Raw genomic sequence first — 17,966 nt, forward strand, 5'->3', positions numbered from 1 at the left:
TCCAGATATGCTAGAAATTCTGTTTCCAGAATTTCTAATCTTCATAGAAGGAAAATTCGAAAGAAGACCTATAACATTTGGAGACAACAGACTGGGGAGTGCTGATCTAAAAAGCTCTTCACTAGTTGAAATTATCTTTGGTAATCTGATTGATTTATCAATCTTGTTTTTTACCTATCAAAATGATCCATTGTTAGAGTTCTTCCTAATGCTTAGTTATTTATTAACATTCATCTAGTACATTTCTAGACAATTTAGCAGGCTTTACAGTATTGTAGATGTTAGGATATTAGGAAGTTAGTCATAATATTAACCATAATCACGATAACATTTGGTTTCTGAACTTTCTGTACTCTAAGAACTCTCCCGAGATAACTAAAATTTGTTCCATAAACAAATATGTAATTCCCTCCCCTTTTTTTCTGGAAAACAAAAGGAAATCTGATAACTTGATTTAAGGGCATACCTAACAAATCTAGAACAGTGCAGTAATAAGCAGAAAACCCCCAAACCAGAAAAAAGAACTGAAATTTTTGACCTGTCTGGATGTATCATATAATTATGGCTTCTTCACTTTGGTCTGAGTAATGTGTAGTTCCAGGAAGCAAAATTGCCCCTTTTTTCTTTTATAACTCTAGGCACCCCACATAGGAGTCTGTCTTCTTTTCCATCTCTTACCTTCTTTTAAATTGCTTTCCATGTATCTCTTATTTTTGAATGCAGACTTTGCTAGTGTTTTCTTTAAAAAAAAAAAAAAAAGCAGCACATACGCACATGGTTCCTGTGATGCTCAAAGCTTCATATTTTAGGCTGGAAATAAAACTCAAACAATATTTCTGTTTCTGAATCTAAATAGATATTTGGACTTCTAAAAATCTCAAAAAAGGCACTGGGCAGTTATTTATGCCCTGCATGATTTGGATATGTCCTCTTCTTTTTCTCCCTTTTTGTATACTTGGGCAATTACTGTAAAAACTATGGACGAAGTAAAACATATTTCCCTAAAAATGACAGGTGACTTTCTTTTTGGCTTAGACCTTGTTTTCTCAAGCATGTGAGATCGTACCCCTAAAGGAACACCTAACAAAAACAACATCTGTTTGTTAGATTTTAAATAGCCCAACAGCAAATGTTTGCTATTTCAAATGAAGCAGACTGACAGTGCAACCTAAGAGTTTACAACTTTAGTGTAGAGTTACTTGCTTTAGTGAATAAAGCCCTAATTGCCAGATATACATACCGTGTATCCACTGAAATCTGTGGCAAGTCTCCCAATTAACTGGATGATCCCGGACTGTACACAGCTCCTGTCAATCATTTTACAGCCAAACTCGGTGATAAAGAGTCCTTGCTTGTCATTCTGCTCTAGTTTTGGCGGCTATTTTAGTTAATTGTAAGCACATGGTGATCCAATCTGGATGTGCATAAAGAAGGGAAAGTGTAAACTCTTTCCTCGGCCCCTTTGTTTGTTTTGCTTTTAATTTACCTTCTCTGTGCAGGAACAGAATTTTAAAACAAAAGGCTCCATGAGCGCCAAAGGAAGCTTGCTTTTTGGTTTTTTTTTCCCTCCTAAACTACATTTTAGAAAAAGGGGATTCTTTTTAAAGAAAAGGACTAAACAGCCCTGGTGGTCCAGCAGACTAAAGCACTATTATTAACATCAGCTGTCTGCAATTACTGCAAGTTCAAATATCACCAGGCTCAAGGTTGATTCAGCCTTCCATCCTTTCTAAGGTAGGTGAAATGAGGACCCGGATTGTGGGGGCAATAAGCTGACTTTGTATAAATATACAAAAGTATGAAGGCTATTGCTTAACGCATTGTAAGCTGCCCTGAGTCTCCGGAGAAGGGCGGCATATAAATCAAAATAAAAATTAAAATAAAATAAAATAAACGAAAGGAGTAGTATTACCCCCCTCTCCCTACATAGTAGTCATGATCCAAATCAGGGCTCTGTTTCTCAGGTGACAGACTTAAAGCATCACCTCCCATTAGATCATTAAGCAAGTCACTATGGTTGTTAAGTGAAACATCATGTCACCACAATGTACAATGTTTTCCGTTAACTGCTTGTTGCAAGCCGATCAGGAAGCATGCAGATAGCAATCACATGACCATGGGACACTGCAGTGTGAGGATTGGTCACACAGCTTTTTTTTTTAATACACTTGTATCTTCAAAGTTGCTAAATGAGGTAGTTGGTAAGTGAGGACTACTCACTGTATATTCTGGTGCTTGGAGCCAATCGCTCTATTACGTATTTCCTATCCAATTCATATTTCCCATATCTCCATGTCTTTTTCATCACAGAGTAAAGGACTGACTGCTGACCAACTAATTACGTCAGGAAAGTGCTTTCCTGTTTGAATCAGGATTCATTAAATGAAGGGAAAAACACTCTTACAATATCACTCCCTGGAGCTATAGTGAGCATATAAATTGTTAAAACTCCTAGCTTTCATCATTAGATTAATGGTACACATTCAGTTCTCAGCTAGGGTTGATTAAGGTGGCCTTACGTTTATCGCTGAGCAGGTGATGCTTTTGATTTTTACGAGAATGATAGTGTTCTCCATGGTGTTAAGAAGCCTATTATAGTAAACACTTTTAAAATGGATTGTTAAGAGCCACAAAAGGAAAACTGATCAAGAACTTGGAAACAAGACATCTCTCCATATTTCATTATGGCCTTGTGGGGTAGATTCAGCAAAGCATCTTTGCTATCCAAAGGAAAGCTGGTCTTATAGAACATGATCTTGACAAGAACTTATCATACATCAGTGTTTCTCATTCCTCACTTACAGTAGGAAATACCCCAGCGTTATCCAGTTGTCTGTGCCCCAAAATTCAGTCTGAAAGTCCAGTCTGAAACTCTTGAAACTCCTATTGGAAGAAAAAGGACTGCGTTTTTTTTATGATGTTCAAAAAATGTCACCATAATTAGCAATAATTTCCATAGTCATTCCCCTAAAAAAAACAAGGGAGTATATCCCTGGGCCACAAAAGATGTAAAAAAAAAAAGGATCTGATGATCAGAACAGTGATGTTCTACCTATGCAGCAGCATTAATTAGGTTGATCACATCTCAGCCTACACACGAAAGAAGAATCCACTTCTGCCATCTGTTTCAGAAGAGATTTGGGGCACCTTAGATTGTATTTGAGGATAACTTTATTATGAACCAATCCCCAAATATCTGATGTCATTTCTTGTATCTACTGAAATATCTTACCTACTGTACCTGTGGTGGTTTGTGCATATCTGTTACACATCTGAATATGTTCAAGAAATACACTTATCTAGTGTTACTGCCTAGCAACTGGATTTATTGCAATAGTCAGAGATTTGCTTATCTCTTTCATTGCCCTGTGAATTGATCTTGATCTTGATAAAACAAAAAATAAGTTTACTTCTTCCCCAGATTAGCATCTCAGCCAAACTGCATTCACAACTATTATTTGTAAACTAAATGATGATCACCTTAATAGACTTGCTTATTTATTTTTAGAATAGAATAGAATTCTTTATTGGCCAAGTGTGATTGGACACACAAGGAATTTGTCTTGGTGCATATGCTCTCGGTGTACATAAAAGAAAAGATACGTTCATCAAGAATCATAAGGTACAACATTTAACATGGCATGTATGTAATGTAATGTTGAAACTGAACCATAACAAAGATTTTTTTTTAAAAAAAGTTACGTTATAGTATGATATATTATTTGGAAGATAAACCTTGTATATAAAAATCTCTTTTGGAACTTTACCTTCCCAAAAGGAGACAGGTTTATAGAATTAAATGAAGAAACAACAACAGCAACATGATTTATGTGGCTTTAAGGTTGATAAAAGATAGAAAGATCTGAAGCAATCCTTGGATTCCCAAATTACATTAACCTCTTGTGGCTTATTTGATAAAAAACTGATTCAACAAAAGATTTTGAAATTACCCTGATCTGGAGTTTGTGTGTGTATGCATGTGTGCACCTTCAAGTCAGTTTTGATTCATGACAACTACCAGGACAAATCCCTCAACTTTTCTTGGCAATATTTTGGAAGTCATTTGCCATTGCCTTCATCGTAGATCTGAGAGAGAATGACTGACCAAAGTCACTAAGATGGTTTTGTGCCTAGAGCAGGACTAGAACTTATGGTCTCTCGGTTTCAAGCCTGATGCCTTAACCAATATACCAAACTGGCCCTGGATTTATTTATAAATGTTTTTTTTTTAAAAAAAGAATAGGAATTGAATGTTACTAATGAGTTTCTTCAGCTCTCCTTCTAGTTGATATAATAGAATGAGAGCTGAAGAAAATTATACCAGGCTGTAAAAATAGTTGCTGCGGCGGCTCATAAAACTAGGATATCTTTTAAATACCACCTTCCTACATACAAGGAAACTGGATGCCAACAATAGAACCCTTGCCTAACAGGCAGAAGGTGTCAAGATTAAAGTTCCTTATACAGCTTTCTTTAAGAGAATCTAAGCTGATAGAGTTGGGAAGGGTTTCTCTTTTGGAGAACTATTGCTAGTTGAGCAGATGCTATTGGGTTACATGCAACAAATGTTTTACACAGTTTCATCCATAATGCAGGAGTCGACAAGTTTGTGTCCTTTTGATATCTTGAATTAACTTAGTGCTAGATGGCATATGATTTTGGGAAATATAATCCAAAATATCTGGAGTAGATTGCCATAATGCATAAAAGAGCAGAAAATCTATTAGGATGAAGCTTTATCATGGGAATACACAGATCATCAATCTGACTAAATTGGTGGGAAACCCATTTGGTCAACTCAGTCCATAATGAATACCTTGCCTTCTGAAATGCTTATGGTGCTTTAACTCAGCAATAGCACAGTAGGAATTTTAATTGATCTATCTATGAAAGAGACAATTTACACAATGCATTAAATGTATGATGGTGGGAGTGGGAGAAACTTGTGACATCAGATCACATGTCTCTGGGGATGTTGCAAAAGCTGCAATTTTGACAACTAATACCCCCTTGTTCATAGACATCATAACTTTGAATAGTCACTGAACAAGTGATTATTGGCCAGAACAGTTTTTTAGGCATCACAATTCTTTAAGATAAAACCTGCAACCCTGAAACTAAGTAAACAAAATGCCTAGCTTTATTTTTTTTCTGAACATCTGCAAAGAAAGGACCTAACACTCGGTGTTGTATTTAATATAATGTATATAATCCAACTAGTAATTCTCATGTTTGCAATATACAGTATAATATCTCCCTATCCCATTGGGACTGAATCCAAGATTACTGAATCTTGAGTAGATGGTCTATCACAGAGCTATGATTATCCTGCTCTATGACAATTTCTAAAGGAAGGAAAGACATATAAACAAGCACCTGTATGCTGACTTTTTCCATGTGTTACCACTTAAGCCCTAAAATTATGCCCTATTCTGCATGTCTTTCTTCCAAATTGAGGTAGTTGAGTAGTGATTGAGAATGGTACTGTTATTAACTGTAGTCTTTCTTGATGCTTTGGCATTTTAGTGGCACAAGACAAAAGAATGTTTACTCAAACCTTCAAACCCTTTTGTGGTATTTTGTGTTTCAAAGTAGTTTCATATCTGATTCTGAACAGGTTCTAGTACCAATTACTCCAATTTTTCAGATCTTGCTTTTAATTATTAATAGGCAATCCATGGGTTATAGTTTCAGAGATATTTCCTTAACAGATTCCTCAATGTTTTCAACAAACTATAATGTACTTGTAAATTTTGTAAAATATATTTAGAGATGTTTCACTCAGTTTAAGGTTACAGACATAAGAGTTCTAGTAGTATATAGATTTTATGGTTGCTATTACTACTACTGTACAGTATAAATGGAAAGCTTGAATTGCCATGTACAACTTTTGGATTTTGACAATATATATAACAATCTGACTCTAACCAGGCCTTTAACCAGGCCACCCACCTCTTCCAGTGGTGAACTTATTGCCACTGGCAGGAGATCCATATTATGGAATGCTACTTTCTTTCTCCAGAAGAATGAGATGCTACTACAGCACTGTTTATCCTATTGTGGCAACTACACAGATGCTTCAACCAAGTAGCCATTAGGCTCTCAGCTTTGTGTTCAATTACCTTGATTTGCTTCTCATCTACTTGATAGTTGTGACCCGGTGACCCGACTGGAATTTTACTCTGGTGTAATTGAGACCAAAATTAGGTCCAATAGCTCTATAAAAACAGAAGCTTCATAATGAACCATTAAAGAGTGCAACTCTAATATAATAATAATCAGAGGCTAGTAATTGCACCATTACAGGTGGAAAGAAGGATACACCATTTATACTATCATTGCATAGATAGACAGGCACACATACAGAAACACCAACCAAATGAAGGACAATCTGTGACAGGTCTTTTCTGGATGGAATTTGTTCATGGTAAAGGGGAGTGGAAAGAAAGGAGAGAAAAGCAGGATGAAAGGCGAATCCATAAAAATCCAGTGAGAGAATCCATGTTCACACGAACAGACATGGGATCTAAACCTGTGGCAGTTTGGTTTCACCTCAGTGAAGAACTCAGTGAAAGTGACACAATTTTCAGTGTTAAGGGGAAAAGCTAACTTGATTGAGGTGTTTCACCCATGCCTTGCAGCTGTTGCAGCTGCCTGATTGAGGCAGAAGAAGTAAAGCAAGAGGACTAATTCACTTTGTTCTTAGAAGTGAGAGGAAATCAGGGGTGCACTGCTTCATAAAATGCCTTCTCGTAGGTGCTTTGTTCATATCTCCATTGAAGTGAAGCATCCCCAACAATATCTGCAATGGTCATAATAGGATCCAGCCATATATAAAAGTATGCAGAACAAAATAGTGGGTCCTGCTGACTTTACTTTCTCAGCCCGTTGTGTTCTCTTTCTTATAAGTTTGGTATTGCCAGCCAATAGCAATAGCTAAACTTATATATCAACTGCTTCAGGGCTGAAATGCTACCTGCTCACCTGAACCAGTAGTAAAAAATGCTACTGGTTCAGGCAAACCGGTATTTCCGACAAACAGCTGTACTGCGCAATTTATATAGCGGAGAATCTAAATTGCGTGGCACAGCTGTTCCCTCCCCTGCACTGCTCTACTTACCTTTGCAGACTCAGAAAAGGCTTCTTAATCCTCCTTTTTCAGTGCTGCACGGTAGCACCTGTGGTACACATGCATGTGTTTGGCACGCACCACACATGCGCACGAAGCGAACTGGTAGCAAAGTGAACCGGTAGCAGACGTCCGAGCATTTTACCCCTGGACTGCTTCATAATGCTTTACAGCCCTCTCAGCAGTTTACAGAGCCAGTATATTGCCCCCAACAATCAAGGTCCTCATTTTACCGACCTTGGAAGGATGGAAGGCCAAGTCAACCTTGAGCCGGTGAGAACTGAATTCCTGGAGTGAGCAGTGAGCTAGCCTGCAGTACTGCATTCTAACCACTGTGCCACCATGGCTCATCATAATTTGTTCTTTCTTCTGGCAACCATATTTTGGTTAGGGTGACCAGATTTTTCAGTGGAAAAACATGATGGTGTAATTTTTACATGTATTAATTTTAGTTTATAACTCCACTTACCTAAAGTCCTGGGCAAAAATGACTGCACCCGCAAAAAAAAAAAAAAAACCTTAGAAAATTAATGTTTGTGAGGCATTCTGTGTAATGAAACAGCTTTCAATAATACCTAACAGTTCATGTTTTGAGCTTGTTTGGAGGTTCTAGCAGGGGAGCCCAGCTATCGTATACCCTTGACCGAAGATCGGTACACTCCTTCTATCTGGGATGGTCGTCCACTTCCACCGAGTGCGCAGCTTTGGGAGGGACGCACATGGAGCGGTGAGGGAGAAAGGGGATACCCGCCTAGCCAGCCAGATCAGCCGAATCAACCCTGGCGATCAATGGGGTGACAGATGTCGCAGCCAGATTGCCCTCACATCCCCTAACAGTTCATGTTTTTATTGCATGCAAAATGAGGTACTCATAATCCATGCTCTACTAGGAAAATTACTTCATTATTTATTTATTTATTTATTTATATTTAAATTTATATACCACCCTTCTCCTGAAGGACTCAGGGCGGTGAACATCCAAAGGTAAAAAACATAGAATACAGAAATTTAAAAGCAATTTAAAATATATTAAACAATTTGGCCCAACAATTAAAATACCCCATTTAAAATTAAAATTAAAATTAAAATTAAACAATTAGAGAAATTAGTCCAGCCTGGCTTGTTGAAATAAAAAAGTCTTGAGGGCCTGGCGGAAAGTACGTAAATCCGGAATCGTCCATATCTCCGGGGGGAGCTCGTTCCAGAGGGCAGGTGCTCCCACAGAGAAAACTCTCCCCCTGGGGGCCACCAGTCAACATTGTTTGACCGACGGCACCCCGAGGAGCCCCTCTCTGTGGGAGCATACTGGCCGGTGGGAGGCTCTCAGTGGCAGAAGGCGGTCTCATAGATATCCAGGTCCTAAGCCATGGAGCGCTCTAAAGGTGGTCACCAACACCTTGAATCGCACCCGGAGGACCACCGAAAGCCAGCGCAGCTCGCGCAGGAGAGATGTTACATGGGAACGCCATGACGCTCCCATAATCACCCACGCGGCCGCATTCTGGACCAGTTGGAGCCTCCGGGTGCTCTTCAAGGAGAGCCCCATGTAGAGAGCATTACAGTAGTCCAGGCGGAAATGACGAGGGCATGAGTGACCGTGCGCAAGGAGTCCCGATCCAGAAAGGGACGCAACTGGCGAATCAGGCGAACCTGATAGAAAGCCCCCCTGGCCACGGCCGTCACATGTTCTTCTAAGGACAGCTGTGCATCCAGGAGGACACCCAAGTTGCGAGCCCTCTCTGTGGGGGCCAACGACTCGTCCCCAATAGTCAGAGATGGCACCAAGATGAGATGACTATATCGGGATGCCGGGAACCACAGCCACTCAGTCTTGGATGGGTTGAGCTTGAGCTTGTTTCTCCCTTTTATGAGATGTTTCTCCTTTTATGAGACCTTTTCAGCCCAGTCATCTTCTTCCCAAGTTCGTTCATTAATTGTGCATTCCAATGTCTTTAGGGGTTTCTGTATTATAGCCAAAGAAGTCAGATGACATAATTTGATCCCCAGGGGGAGAAAAATTCCAAGTGGAGGGTGGCACAATTTAAAAAAATAAATAAAAATCATTAGTCCTTGCAGTCAAAAACAGGCCAGCACTAGCAGAATGCTGGTGGTGGTTCTTGGTTAGTAAATGGCAATTATCAGTAAAAAATGTTATCTGCTTTTTGCCAGTTAGCAAATATGTTTTGAATATCTGCAGATATACTGACATGTTTATGCAAGTCCTACCTTAAAATTGTATGATATTGACGTCTAAGGGGGGCTTGAGCAGTGCCACCACAAGGCAGGGCTTGTCAAATTTTATTTAGCTTTGTTGCAGTCACCCCTTTGCCTTCTCTCTCTCAATCTCTCATTAATGGCACAAGCAATTACAAATAGGAAACATCACAAGAACTAGAATGGGGGTCTGCCAAAGATAAACAAACAAAGTAAATCCAAACCTGTGAACAAATGGGATCTACAGAACTAACATCCTTCCTGGCTTGTTCCACTCATTATGTGACTCTATCCACTACCCTTGCCCAGGCATAATCAGCCCAAATTAATCTTTACCTTTTTCTTTAAGTGGGGGATTAACTTTGCGTTCAGCAGAAAAGGAGAAATGCAGAACTTTCCTTCCAATTTTTTTTTTTAAAAAAACTTGTTTAAAAAGAAAAAAACTACCAATTTCACCACAAGAGAAAAAAAAGAATAGGATCAGATAGGTTCCCCCTGGACAAGTTTGGCCTGTGATTTGGGTATCAAGACTCCTGCCCCTTCATAATGTTTTTCTTCATTTTTGAATTCCGTCTGGATAGTTCTTGAAACACTTTTTTGTGATCATGAAATGAAGGTGAGAAGAGCCAAAGGCAGTGTATGAAATTATTCTGTGGATGCAGTAGAAGCCAAGATGGGAAGGAATTGAAAGGTATAGTCAAAGGTGTTGGCATAGATTAGATTAGTTTCTAGATTTCCTTTCTTTTTTGCTTACCTCCTGCCAAGTAGCCCTTAATTCTTTTTTTCCCATACTACATCTTTGCTCTTTCAACACTGAGCTTTGCATAATGTTGCCTATCCCAAAAGAGAATAATGTATGTATGTATATTTAGATGTACAGTAGTTCTTCCAACAGAGGATGCCTTCGGCTATGAAAACATTTTCTTTACATATTAAGTCCTAGTCCCACTCTTTTCTCTCTTTTTTTAGTCTTTAACTGCTTCTATAATTGTAAGTACACATATGAAGAGGAAGCTTTGGTAAAAGAAACATGCTCAAGGATTTAAAAACAAATACAGTAGATCTTTTCTCCCTGACAAGTTAGCATGCTGTATGAACAATATTGTACATGCTTCTGTGAATAGTTTGTCCCTGCAGCCTGTTGTTATTGTTCTGAGTGCTTCTGTTACTGCCTTGTCATTCATCTGTACTTAAGCTGCCATACTTACATTATTGACGATTATAGACCACTGTGGGATGCTGTTTAGATAACACAGGCAGTAATGTATCTGGCTTAGACTTATCTCCAAAGCAAGGTTAGATCTTGTTAGTATTTGGCTGAGAAATCACCAGAAAATCTCAAGGCTATATTTTAGATTGGGAAGTAGAACCTCACCCCAGGAGGCAGCAGTGACGGCCATTTCTGTATTCTTGCCATGTTATCTGGAGTGAAGGTCAATTCATAAAAATAACAGAGTTGGAAGGGACCTTTGAGATCTTTTAGTCCAACCCCCTGCTCAGCCAGGAAATCCTATACCATTTCAGACAAATGGTTGTCCAATCTCCATCCACAACTTCTGGAGGCAAGTCGTTCCTTTTAGTACAGCAGATACTAACCCAGCTCTACAGTCATTATGTGTTGATCCCAACAATTACCATATGTAAACTAGATTAAGTGTTGTAGTGCTCAGTACCATTAAGGCTACTGCTGAAAGAATTGCCTTTCAAATGCTTTGACATCAGAGAGTATTCAAAATAACAAGATATGGCATCATTGTTTAGGATAGGCCTAGAAATGGAGTATTCTGATAACCATTCCCAGCAACTCCAACTAGTAAACCAAGCTTGAACATGTACAGGCTACCAGGTTCTCAACATCATTTAAATAATCATTTAAATGGAGACAAATATTAAATGACACATAATATGACAAGGTTTGCCTTGCCAGGTGCTCAGTACCACCCTCATTTTTGCAGTCCTGGCTAATGAATGATCACAGAAAGATCATAAATCTCCATGTGGCAGAAAGGCTGTGGGTGGACAACCAATTAGCTATATGTGGTAAATGTAAAAGGGAAGCATGTTTAAGGTAGAGCTTCAGAACAGCACACCCACTCCACCTCACAGTCTGTTGCTGCTCTGTGGGAATGGCCTGAATCCATTTTGGGCAGACAATTCTCCATCTGGCCTGTGAGATGTTGCCTTGCCTTCCTATGTTTGATGCTGTTCCCATTTCTGCTCCCAGATTTTGCCCAGGGAAGTTGTTGCTTTCAGAAAGTGGTTACTCTTCATTCCACTTCCTAGACCTGAGGGACACAAGCTTTTTCAGTTGAAAGTTTTAAAGGTTTCCCCTGTCCAGTTGTGATCAACTCTAGGGGTGGTGCTCATCTCCAATTCTCAGCTGAGGGAGCCTGCGTTGTCTGAGAGATGCTTCCATCATCATGGGGCCAGCAGGAAAATATGGAATGCAGTTGTGCCAAAGTGGTACCTTTTTATCTACTTGCATTTGCATGCTTTTAATTTGCTAGGTTGGCAGGAGCTGGGGCAAGTAAGGAGGGCTCACTGCATCATATGGCACTCAGACCTTGAACCCAGGCTGTCTGCTTTCTAGCTGACAAGCCCAGTATCTTAACCACCGATCCATTGCAATGCCCCATTGCTATTCAAAGGTGGCATCAAACATTTGAGTTGCAGACTAGAGGAATGGGATGGAGAAACATACTCAAAGGACAAACATAATTTTATGTTTACTTCCTAAATATGGTAGTCCTTCAGGTTCAAAGAAGACACACTGTTTTGCAGTTCATCTATGGGCATAGAAGTGGCTCTGCAGTCCAGTCTGGAAGCATGAAGTCTTGCACAAATGGGCCCTAGAAGTCCACTGTTGTAGTAACTCTGGGTTTTACTTTAGGAGTAGGTTTTTTTTAAAAAAATTCTATTAGTTTTTGTAAGTGCCTCTACCAAAACCAATGGAAACTTCATACTACAGGGCTCACCAGGAAGAAGGACGCTCACAAGGCATTTGTTTTGTGTTTATCAGCATCGGGTGAGGTTTAATATCTTATTGGTAAACACCAATTTATTATTCAAAGAGATAAAATTATTATAGTCACTGACCAAAGTACAAGGAAATAATTATATTTTGGCACACTTATTTTTTTTAATAATAAAATTAAAAGCAGGGAAATATTTTTTTATTTCTCTTTAGAGGAGAAAATATTGGTCTAAAGAAGATGCATATAAGAAATGAAATGCAAATAATAAAAACAGAGATTACAGTGATGTTGGATGGAAAATACTCCACTGCTATGTTATTTATTCAATTTCTATAGCTTCCTATCTCAATCAATGACTTAATCACTCTTGAGTGGCTTACAGTTCCAAAAGTATAGAAACAGTAGAAAACATCTAAAACAAATTAATATTGTTGTTATTGTTATATTTATTTGCTACCCATTTTGCGATTTGAGGCAACTCTGAGTGGCTTACAATGTGATAAAATATACAAACATCAAGGCAATTATAAATATAAAAACAGATTAAAATACAAAAGAAAAAATAACGCAAATTAATAACCCTGAGTTTGGAGTAGAGAGATGGTGATGCCTACTCTATTACTATCTTCTCTATTACAAACCATATCCAGCCAACAGTTTCTCCTTCGGGACTCCAAGCCAAGTGAGAAGGGGTGGATCTCAACTCCTGTGACAAGATGTTCCAAAGGGCAGCAGCCATGACAGAAAAGGCTTTTCTGGACCCCACCAGCTGCAATTCCTTGTCTGTTTGGATCCCTAGTAGGCCCGTTCTGCCAGCACAAATATACACAGAAGCTGAGTCAGTTAGCCATTTAACAATAAAGCCAAGAAACGGGGCCCTTAACACATTTGGCACCCCAAGCTGGAGATGTGGTAGAAATTCTTGTTGCACAAAATTAATTAGTGATATAATTAATGAATGAAGTATATTAAATTGAAATAGTTACAAAATGTTTTGAAAACTAAAGATTTATTTATTCATTGGCCAGGAATTCTTATCAAAGAGCTATATTAACATACACGATTCTGTCAGATGTAAATGCCTTATTCTCTAATGTGTAAATAGTATATGAATGGGATATCAGGGGTTAACTTATTCTTCAATCCTTAATGTATTCATGACTCACCACTCCCACATATAGCTCCACCCATTGTATATATAAGGAGCCATCTTCACCCTTTTCCTTGCTTCTATCTGTGAATATTCAGTGAATATAGAATGCCTATTGTAAATAAAAGAAAATATATTTAAACCTTTACTTCTTAACATCTTTATTGAGTCTGATCCAGAAAATATTGCAACAAGCTGGTAGCAGAGGATGGTTAATTGACTCAATAAAAACTTAAAAATGTCTAAGAAGGATAGGCCCAACACCAGGGCCTACAGCAAAGAAATGGAAACAGAACAAGAAATAATCAACGAATCCACAAACGCAATTTCAAGAGAATCCGAAGAATACACCACTGAAGATGAAGAAATAATAGATGAAAACGATGACCAGGAGGAAATCGAAATAAAGAATAACGAACTCAGGTCAGAGATATTAAAACTATTAAAAAGCCAGAAAAATGATGAAAGCCTCATCGCGAACCTCCAAGAAATGCTGAAGAACAGCGGAGCAGCGAGAGAGAAAAACATCACTAATGAGAAGTCTAAAGAACCAAAAATTGTGAGTGATATGACTACAGAGAAAGTCATTACGAAGAAGAAGAAATGTGATCCCGCGCGAAATTTTGAATGGCAGCCATCTTGGTTTCAACAGACCTCCAAGGTGAGCGAAGCAGAGCCAATCAAAATGCTCAGTTCAAAATTTCTGGCGCGAAAAACGTTATCAGACAACGAAGATGAAAAAGAGGATTCAAACTCCTCGGAAGAGTCAGAATCAGAAAGTGAAGATGACTCAACAATATCCCAAGTAAAGTCAGCGATGAAAACGCTTTTTGCTGCTTTTGGGCCAAAACTAAAAATTACCAAAAAGACACCGAAGAAGAGAGCGAACAAGCCGATACCTCAAGAACTGCCCGCTCCCATCCTGACTTCGAGAGCGACGACGCCCGAACCTAGAGAGCCTTGTCGATTCCGCCCTACACCAAAGACCGAAGCAAGTGACTACACTTCCAAAAAGAAAAGAAGAGCAGCCGCCGTCGTCAGAGCTCCCAAGGCCGAAACAGAGACCGACTCGTCTGAAGAAGAGCAGCGCGAGCGAGCCGCGGTGGAGAGAACCTTCCACAACGAAGTCAAAGAAGAAATGGACAACGCGCATGCGCGAAACTACGCAGACGACCCGGGAAGACATGAACTGGTGAAAGAGCCACGCAGACTCGTTGCGAGCATCCCCATGCCGTTTTGCAATTTTCTACACTTGCGAGACCACGGACTACCTCAGGTTGTAAGTAATGGACAAAATAATGTGGGAAACTTACCCAGTGACTTCCCAAAACTAAGGGTTAATGGCATTAATTTGCAAGAATGGTATCAACAGCTCCAGGTGGTCTTTATGAAGGAAAACTTACTATTCTTTATCACTAGTCCCCCAAAAAGACCTTGGACTTTAAAAATAGATTGTTTACACCATAGAGCTTTTTACTTAATAATATCTAGTATGTCTCCTGCAATGTATCATAGCATCAAACCAAATCAGACTGTTTCTGAAATTATCCAATGCATGTTTAATTTGTTTCACAGCGACAGTGTAGCTACCACCACAAGAATGTCTAAGGATTTCTTTTCATCTAGAGTAAAACCAGGGGTTTCCATAAGTGAGCATTTAATATCTTTAAACAAAATAAGAGCTGAACTGCACTTGAGAGGGGAGGTGATTTCAGATCAAACAATGAAAAGTGTTATTATCAACTCACTTGATTCATCATGGGATAGCTTTATGTCACATTTAGACACTATCAATCTAGGATATTTATCCATAGAAAGTCTATCTAACAAACTGATAGCAGAAGACAATTCAAGAAAAAATCGTTCTAGCAATCACTCAGAACACAAACCTTTTAGGAAAGTAGTTTTCCAAGAAAAATATAATGAAACATACAAATGTCACAATTGTGGATCCAGGGAACACAATAGAAGAGATTGCCCCAAAATTTCAAAGGAAAGACACAGGTCAGAATATAGGAACAGATACAATTATAGACAGTCCTCCATAGATAGACATAGATATAGAAGCCCACCAAATTACAGAGAAAATAGAGGGGGCAGAGAAAATTCAAAAGATAGAAAATCTGGTTCACTGAATGGACTAAATAAACAAGACAGCACAAAATTACAACAAGATGAGAACAATAATTGGCTTATTGATTCTGGAGCAACTAATCATACCACTAATAACAAAAATATATTGTCTTCATTTACAGAAGATAAATTTGTAATAAAGGTAGCTAACCAAGAAAAGGTTCAAGTATTAGGCAGAGGGAATGTAACTTTGCCTGGTCTAGGAAAAATAGAGGGGGTATTATTAATACCTGAAATACCTCATAACATACTAAGTGCCATAAAACTAAGTAGAGATTCTGACATTAATATAGTTTTCTCAAAGGGAAAAGCGACTTTAGAGAAGAATAAAACGAGTATAGGCACTGTAACGATTAAAGGAGGCCTACCTTATTTGATAACAAAGGAAGAATGGTTGCATAACATTGATTCAAATATAGAAGATTGTATTGAAGCAGATGATGAAAATATTAGCAACAGTGACAATGATGAATGTAAAATACCTCATAATCATACAGATACACACGATAAAAAAAAACTAAAAATAGGTAAGCCAATTCATGATGAGTGTGCTCACATCTTGCATAGGAAGTTAGGACATGCCAGTTTTCCTGTAGTACAAAAAATGACTGAACACGCAGAAGGTGTCAAAATAAAAAATTGTGAAAACTATTTGGAATGCTCAGTATGTAAATCTACAAAACTAAAAACTAGTCCCAGGCCAAGAAACTCTACTAGATCAACTAACAAAATTTTTGACTTAGTACACATGGACCTAGTAGGCCCATTAACTCCATCAATCACTTATAGAAAACGTTACTTCCTGACAATAGTAGACGATTATAGCCGTTATGGGTTTGTTTATACACTAAAACATAAGGATGAAACATTTCAAAAATTTAAGGAATTTTACAAACGCATAGAAACACAACACAATATCAGAATAAAACAAATTATGACAGATAGGGGATGTGAATTCATGTCTAAAGAATTCTCCCAATGGTTAAAGGACAGAGGAATGCTACATTACACGTCTAGTCCATTCTCTGCGTTCCAGAACGGAATTGCAGAGAGGAAAAATTCCACATTACAAACCATGATTAGGTGCACATTGGAGGATGCTGGCTTAAGCAAACAATTTTGGTCAGAAGCCCTACATTATTCAAATTACACACAAAATAGAACTTGGTCCAGTATTGTAAACAAAACACCATACGAAGTAATGTATAATAGGAAGCCAAAATTAGCACACATGCACATATTTGGAGTCACTGCAGACGTACACATACCCAAACAGTTGAGAAGAAAGGGAGAAAATGTATCCAGAAGACTCAAATTCATGGGATATGAAACTGGCACCAAAGGATACAGATTCATTGATAATAATAACAAATTTATAGTTTCCAGAACAGCTGTGTTCCATGAACAAGCCAACTGGTCTAAATTACATCTTAATGAAATATTTCCAAATAAATGTAAAGAAACAAAACCTCATGAGGAAGGGACCATAGAAAAACAAAATATCAACAAACACAAAAGCAAAACTAAAACTTGGACAAATAGCCAACACAAAATAAGGACAGACACACTGACAAAAAAGGAAGCAAGATATTTACACGATAACAATAGCAAACCTGAAAGAGTCATTAGGAACAACAGGAATCAAATGCCAAACAAATACAGGGATTACATAATGCATATGGATGGTGAATCAATAACACCTAACTCATATGAAGAAGTGTTAAAACTTCCTTGTGAAGAAAAAGAAAAATGGGAACTAGCTATGAAGAAAGAGATGGAAAGTTTACAAGGATTAAATGTATTTACACCTGCAATTGCACCTAAAGATAAAACAATTATTGGTACCAGGTGGATATATAAAATTAAGAATTTAGAAGGAGGCAATACTCTATACAAAGCTAGATTAGTTGCACAAGGTTATGCACAGAAATATCCGGAGGACTATACTGATACGTATTCCCCCACAGTAAGAACAGAGAGTGTCAAAACAGCTCTAGTGGTAGCATCAGCACTCAACCTTGATGTATTTCAATATGACATACAGACTGCTTATCTACACGCGAAACTAGATAAGGAAATATATGTAAGAGCACCTCACAGTCAATACACCAACAAAAATGAAATTTGGTTGTTGAATAAGAGTTTGTACGGATTAAAACAATCTGGTAAAAGATGGTATGATTGTTTGGTAAAAGTACTTAAGACTATGGATTTCAATGCTACCACTGCTGATAACTGTTTTTTTGTCAAAAAGGGTGACAACTACGTTGAATTTGTATTGATTTACGTAGATGACATTTTGTATATAGGAAAACACAAAGAGAGAAGAGAAACTTTTGTAAATAAGTTAAATGAACATTTCTCG

This window comes from Pantherophis guttatus, chromosome 1 (genome assembly GCF_059756535.1).
Source record: "Pantherophis guttatus breed Tessera chromosome 1, ASM5975653v1, whole genome shotgun sequence".
In the NCBI taxonomy this organism is placed as follows: domain Eukaryota; kingdom Metazoa; phylum Chordata; class Lepidosauria; order Squamata; family Colubridae; genus Pantherophis; species Pantherophis guttatus.